Source organism: Hyperolius riggenbachi, chromosome 7 (genome assembly GCF_040937935.1).
Source record: "Hyperolius riggenbachi isolate aHypRig1 chromosome 7, aHypRig1.pri, whole genome shotgun sequence".
Taxonomy (NCBI): Eukaryota; Metazoa; Chordata; class Amphibia; order Anura; family Hyperoliidae; genus Hyperolius; species Hyperolius riggenbachi.
The window spans coordinates 78394782-78402527 of record NC_090652.1 but is presented as its reverse complement, the minus strand read 5'-3'; positions in this window follow the sequence as shown (position 1 = coordinate 78402527).

Here is a 7746-nt window from a genome sequence, read left to right as displayed (position 1 = left end):
CATGTTTTTGTAAACACTTGTATAGGTACATCTGACCTGTGCCATGGACGGGTTGCGGGAGGGTGACCAGGGGAAGATAGGACTGCGCGACAGCCGTTTCGCGCCGATACGGCGCTTGCTCACGTGCAGTTGTCCTTGGGCAAATGGCGGCGTGTACGGGCTTCCGTGATGTTATTTGGAAGCCCCGCCCACCACGCACGCCATTGGCCCCTGCGTGCTGGGACGTGATTGTGCAGAGGAGTGGGTGGGAGGAGACCGGCCTGTGACGTCTCCTGTATCTGTGGTTGTCATGCCAATAAGGCACGCGTGTGCAACTGTAACAGATCGCCATAACTTGGCGAATAGGGATAACGTGCATAATAATAACAAACACCATGTGATCGTGCTCATTAACCATTTCGTGACTTATACACGCTGGATGAATAAAAGTGTTTTAGGAAGCGGTGCACGGACTGCTCTTTGTGTACTGTCTATAACTTTCAGATAATCCTTCCTACTGTCAGCCTGACTCCTCCCGTCTTGGAGAGTCCAGGTCTGCGGAAGGAATCCGTGCAGTACTCCTGACTGCACTGAGGCTTTGGCCTCAAAGTGTTACTGTTACACCAAAACACTACACTCTACTCAGGTGAACAGAGGTTAGTTAGTATACTGGATTATCGGTGATACTGCAGGTCACTTATAATCTGGTATACATCCGTATTCCCTGTGATACTGCAGATCACCGGTAATCGGATCCTCTCTGTGCTTCACCGATCGTTACAGAACGCCAGACCACAAAACAGATGGAATCACGCGCTGATCCTCTGACTGTGCTTGCCACTTCGGTGGATAACATCAATCAAGCACTGGGCCAGCACAAAGCCTTAATTGATGCCTTATCAGGCTCTGTGAAAACCATCCAGACGTCAGTTGATTCAGTGCGATCCCCTCCTAGTGATGATATACGTATGCCTGTACCTGATAAATTTTCCGGCCACAAGTCTGACTTCCGGAATTTCAGGAGTAGAGTGTTGTCGTATTTCGAGTTGAGACCCCGATCCTCGGGGACTGAAACCCAACGGGTCATCTTTATTAAAACTTTGCTGACTGGTGACTCCCAGTCCTGGGCATACAACCTGCCCCCTACCGATACAGCTCTGACCTCGATAGAGGAATTCTTTAAGGCCATGGCCGTAATTTATGACGACCCTGACCTTGCTGCGTCCTCGGAGCGGAAGCTCAAACTTTTGCGGCAAGGCAGAGGTTCGGTCGAGGATTATGCGGCAGAGTTCCGTAGGTGGTCAGTCACCGCTAGATTTGACAACTTTGCCCTGATGGATTACTTCTTGTCTGGGTTGTCGGAGGAGGTCTCCGACCTAATGTTAACCGTACCCGAGCCCAAGACAGTTGACGAGGCCATATCATCGGCCATTCGAGTTGATCGCAGGCTACGCCATCAGAGGCAGGCTAGGGGCAGTCACCGTGTCAGGGTGACTTCGTACGCGGCACCATCCGCTGCATCCTCAGTAACAGCATCTCCGCCTGTCTCACCCTCTCCGGCCTTGCCTCCACCCGAGCCAATGCAAATTGGTCAATCAAAACTGACACAGGTGGAGCGAAGGCGGAGGATGACGGAACAACTGTGCCTATACTGTGCAGAGGCAGGGCATAGGGTGCGAAACTGCCCTAACAAGTCGGGAAACGAGTTTGCCTAGGAGTAGTGGGGGGTGACACCCTAGGCACACAATTTTCACCCCTCAAAGAGAAAAAATTGCTTCTCCCCTGTACGATTACATGGGAGAATAAGTCAGTAGCCACTGAAGCGTTTATTGATTCTGGCTCAGCGGCTAACTTTATGAACCTTGAATTTGCTCAGGAGTTAGGTATTCCCCTCACTCCAGTAAGTCCCCCCATTCAGGTCACGGCAGCGGACGATTCTCCTTTGCAACGAGATCGCCCACTGTCACAGACCCCGGAGGTGAAAGTCACCATAGGGGTATTACATGGGGAACAGTTACGTTTTTTTGTGTTACAGATGTCCACCTCCACTATTATCCTAGGCATGCCGTGGTTGCAAACTCATTCACCTCAAATAGACTGGGCCACGGGTCAGTTAACTTCCTGGTTACCTCATTGTTCTCGATGGTGTTTGGGAAAGGTAACATTGGGGCAAACTAGAATGCAGGTGGGAGGTGTGCCAGACCAGTACTCAGAATATTCCGATGTATTTTGTCCCAAGGCAGCTGACAAACTGCCCCCACATCGCCCTTTCGACTGTCCCATCGATCTCCGTTCAGGTTGTGTACCCCCCCCCCCGGGGCCATTTGTACAATTTGTCGGGGCCTGAGAAATTGGCCATGCAGGATTATATCCGTGAGAATTTGGCCAAAGGCTTCATTCGCCCATTCCGGTCTCCTGCTGGAGCCGGGTTCTTTTTTGTTAAAAAAAAAGATGGAGGCCTGCGACCCTGCATTGATTATCGCGGCCTTAACAAAATTACAGTGAAAAATCGCTATCCGCTGCCTCTGATAGACGATTTGTTCACTCAAATCACTGATGCCAAGATCTTTTCCAAACTGGATTTGCGGGGCGCGTACAACCTCATACGCATAAGAAAGGGCGATGAGTGGAAAACGGCCTTTAATACTCCAGATGGGCATTATGAGTACCTGGTAATGCCCTTCGGGCTTTGTAATGCCCCGGCCGTTTTCCAGGAACTCATCAATGAGGTCTTCAGGGAGGTGTTGGGGAGATTCGTTCTAGTCTACCTTGACGACATCCTTATCTTCTCCAACAACCTCTCCGAACATAGAACCCATGTGAGGTTTGTGTTAAATCAGCTAAGGCAGAACTCTTTGTATGCCAAACTTGAAAAATGTATTTTTGAGGTAACTTCTGTCGCCTTTCTGGGGTACATAATTTCCACCACGGGCCTGGCTATGGATCCCGCCAAGGTCTCCGCAGTTCTAGAGTGGCCTCAGCCGGTTGGGTTAAAGTCCCTCCAACGTTTCCTCGGTTTTGCCAACTATTATAGGAGATTTATTAAGGGGTACTCCATGGTCATCTCTCCCCTTACCACTCTTACTAAAAAAGGGGCAGATACCACTCACTGGTCTCCTGAGGCTGTACGGGCGTTTGCCACCCTGAAGAGCCTATTCTGTTCAGCACCCATCCTCAGACATGTGGATACGTCCTTCCCGTTTATTGTTGAGGTGGATGCTTCGGAGGTTGGGGTGGGGGCTGTGCTGTCTCAGCGGTCTGGTTTGCAGGGTAGAATGCATCCATGTGCTTACTTTTCTCGGAGGTTCTCCCCTGCAGAAAGGAACTATGATATTGGCAACAGGGAGCTCTTGGCTATTAAATTGGCTTTCGAGGAATGGCGACATTGGTTAGAGGGAGCTGAGCATACCATCACGGTTTACACCGATCACAAGAACCTAGAGTACATTGAGGGGGCTAAGAGGTTGACCCCTCGTCAGGCTCGTTGGTCATTATTTTTCTCCAGGTTCTCTTTCATTATTACGTACACCCCGGGTAGCAAAAATGTCAAGGCGGATGCTTTATCCCAGTGCTTCGAGTCAGAGACAGCACAGCCCTCCATTCCAGAGACTATTATTCCCCAGAGGTTGGTACTAGCCGCAACTGAGACTTGGGAGGACTGGAAGGGGACTTTAATTCCCTTTCAACAAGACATCCCGGAAGGGAAGCCCGCAGGGGTGCTGTTCATTCCGCTACCGTTCCGTCTCCAGGTTCTAGAGATGTTCCATGCGCATAAAAATGCTGGGCATCCTGGGGCATCTAGAACACAGGATCTGGTAGCCAGATGCGCCTGGTGGCCGTCCTTGGCAGCAGATTGCAAGGAATACGTGAGGGAATGTGCGATTTGTGCCAAGAGTAAACCCTCCCGGCTGGCACCTGTGGGTACCTTGCAGCCTTTACCCACCCCGAGTGAGCCATGGACTCATTTGTCCATGGATTTTGTGGGTGAACTTCCTAAGTCAGAAGGTATGTCGGTCATTTGGGTGGTAGTCGACCGCTTCAGCAAAATGGCCCATTTCGTGCCCTTGAAAGGACTCCCCTCGGCCCAGGAGTTGGCTGACCTGTTTATTACACATGTGTTCCGGCTGCACGGCATTCCGGAAAACATAGTATCGGATCGGGGAGTCCAGTTCGTTTCTAGATTCTGGAGGGCATTCTGCCAACAAATGGGCATGAAGCTGTCATTTTCATCGGGCTATCACCCACAGACCAATGGGCAGACGGAGAGAATCAACCAGTCATTGGAGCAATTTTTGAGGTGCTATGTTGCGGAGACACAGAGCGACTGGGTCAAATTTCTGCCCTTCGCGGAGTTCGCACAAAACAATTTGAAAAGCTTCTCCACCGGATTCTCTCCGTTCCAGGTTGTGTCTGGAAGATTGCCCAAGTTCTCACCGTTGCCAGTGGCCTCCACCCCGTTTCCAGCTCTGGAGGCCTGGCAGAGGTCTTTTAAAGACATTTGGCGCACGGTGAGAGATAGTTTATAAAAGGCGTTTTTTACTCAGAAGGGTCAAGCTGACAAAAAAACGTTCAGTAGAGTGGAGCTTCCAGCCAGGAGACTTGGTTTGGGTGTCCACACGTCATTTGGCCCTGAAACAGCCCTGAAATTGGGCCCCAGGTTTGTCAGTCCATTTCCGGTAGCAAAAAAGATTAATAATGTTACTTATACCGTTGACCTTCCCACCAGCATGCGGGGGGTAAGGTCCTTCCACGTGTCCCTTCTTAAACCAGCAGTCCAGGTGGGTCCCACTCCTCCTCCTCCCGTGTTGGTAGATGCCCAACCCGAGTATGAAGTGGAAAAGATATTAGATTCACGCATGGTACAAAACTCGGTACAATATCTCGTACATTGTAAAGGGTATGGCATTGAGGAGAGGCAATGGGTACCTGGGAACCGTATGCATGCGGATGAGTTAGTGAGGGAGTTTCATGCTTTACATCCAGAAAGGCCCAGAAGGAGCTGTCCGGAGTCCACTCCTCAGGGGGGGGGTACTGTAAATAAACGCGGAAGAGCCGCCGCCAGGAGCCAGCGGCAGGCGGCTCTTTCCGCAAGCAGTGTTGCTGCACACAGAGAGGCAGCCGCCTCCTCTCAGCACGAGGCGGCTGTCTCCATGCAGGGACCCAATGAGCGCGGAGAAACCGCCGCGTTGGACGCAGCGGTTAGTGCGCATACCCCCGCTGCGGAGACACCGCAGAGCGGGGCTGCTGTGGCTGGGACTCGTAGTCCCTCTGGATTAAGAATGACGCGCGCGCGCGCATTGAGGTAGAACATATATGTCAGCCAGAGATGAGTCAGCTGACCAGGTTGGTCAGCTGACTCTGGCTCCCCTCCTGATTGGTCCAGCACTTAGGGAGGTGCTGGAGAGGCCTCCGTGTATATATACTGCTGGCTGTTCACTTGCTCTTTGTCTGGCGTTGCGATCACATATGTGGGAGCACCCAGATCCGTAGTCAGACCTGCAAGTGTGCCGGGACCAGCTGGAGCTGTAATCCTACACTTAGCTAGATTGTTGATAGCTAAAGTACTAGTTTGATTGTGATTATCTGTTATGACCTATTGCCTGCCTGACCATTCTCCTGAACTCTGATCTTGTACCTCGATATTCTGATACTCTGTTGCCGAACCCCGGCTCGTTCCTAGACTCTGTTTCTGCCTCCTGATTTTGTACCTCGATCTATCTGATAACCCGTTGCCGAACCCTGCCTGTACTTTGACTCCGCCTTTGCCTCCTGATCTTGTACTTTATCTGTCCATGTGTGTACGACCTGGCTTGTCCGACCTCGAGAACCGACCTTACTATTGGAGGCGGTTCCCCGTCCTGTCAGTGACACTTCCTCCAGAGTGTCACTTTCAGATAATCCTTCCTACTGTCAGCCTGACTCCTCCCGTCTTGGAGAGTCCAGGTCTGCGGAAGGAATCCGTGCAGTACTCCTGACTGCGCTGAGGCTTTGGCCTCAAAGTGTTACTGTCACAGGAGCCCTAGTGGCTGACCGCACTTAGCCTTCTAAACGGTGCCAGCGCACAGATCGTGCGAACTCTGGTCGCAGTCAATGCGCAGGAACCGTTAAGAATTAGCCGCAGACAACTCAGAAGGGAGCCTGTGAGACACGGGTGATTACAACTTCACCAACTGGTTCAGAGTAAACTGCCACCACCGCGGTTATCATGGGACCGTGGAGCCCACTAACTGACTAATCCTGCGAATAAAACGGTTAAACACACGATATTCTGTCTAGCCAACAACAAACAAACAGTAGCGTATCTTCAGAGACCCGGGATCAGTTCTGTGTGTGCTGATAAGCAGGGTAGCGGACAGTGAATGACTTGGAGAAAGTCGTTTATTCACGCAATATAAATAATTAATATATACAGACAATTATTAAAATCACAATTATTAAGACAGTAATAGCCAGTATAAAAAATAAAAGAAGGGAGAAAAATACTTAGTTCCTGGAAAGATGTCCTTTTTGTGGGAAAAATCAGAGTTCTGGGTTTCAATCAAAGTTCAGAGTTCAGACCAGGTGGATGCCAGCATATCCTCAAGCTGGCACCGATGAGTTCAAGATGTTTTCAGGGTGGAGGACTCAAGCCCGCCAGCTGGCTCTGTGCTTTTGATGAAGCTGGTTTGGGGGTGTGGCAATGCCGGCCCCCTCTGAACTACCAGCAAATGACAGTTCATTCCCTCTGAGAGATTTTAGAGCTAAACTTATGAATTGCTGTAACTCCTGAACCATACACGTTACATTTAGGGGGGTAACAGCTTCATACTTGGAGGAAAATACAGATTAATATCATATCCGACATGGCTAGTGCAGCAGATCAGGGTCCTGGGTAGATTCATACCTGGGTTGTAGGGGCCCCGGGCCCCTCTCGACTGGTATCAAGAGATCCAGCATGACCCTACGGATCCAATGATACCGCTCTCATAACCACCCTATTTATTGTATTCTGTAAATGGGCAAAAGATTATATAGTACATTCATTTCTTCCTGCTAAGGCTGGAGTCAGCCTGACTGGAGTCCAGCTGTGTCTGCTTCTTGGGATCTCCCTCTATTTAGGAACCTTATGGTTCCTGTAATTAGCATCTGAATGTGAAATCAGCTGGGACAAGCTTTCTGAACTCAAGGGTTTGCCCCTGCTCGTTAGCATATCAAAAGAGCCATCCTGCAGTTAAGGTGATGCTATTTCTCTGCTGAGAACGGACTGCAGACCTCCTACACAATAAATCCAGATTCTATCGATTTGAAGCGCAATCGATGCAGAGAATCGAGTGCGATCGCTTTTCTTCACGGGCGGTTACAGGACGCGCCTGCGTCCCCGCAACCGTCCGTGACAGTTACTGTTACACCAAAACACTACACTCTACTCAGGTGAACAGAGGTTAGTTAGTATATTGGAGTATCAGTGATACTGCAGGTCACTTATAATCTGGTATGCATCCGTATTCCCTGTGATACTGCAGATCACCGGTAATCGGATCCTCTCTGTGCTTCACCGATCGTTACAGGATGATAATAAAATCACACAGTAAAAGTGAAAATAAAATATAAGTGAACGGGTACTAGTAGACTAGTAGTATAGTAGTAGACACTAGTAGTTTGCACTCACGCAGGTAACTAAGAAACACCTAGTGTACTACGCTACAAGTAAGTCGTGCGTCAGACAGTCGGTGACAATTACAAACGGTCACACACGGTCAGACGCAATCAATCAATACGCTCGGGCAG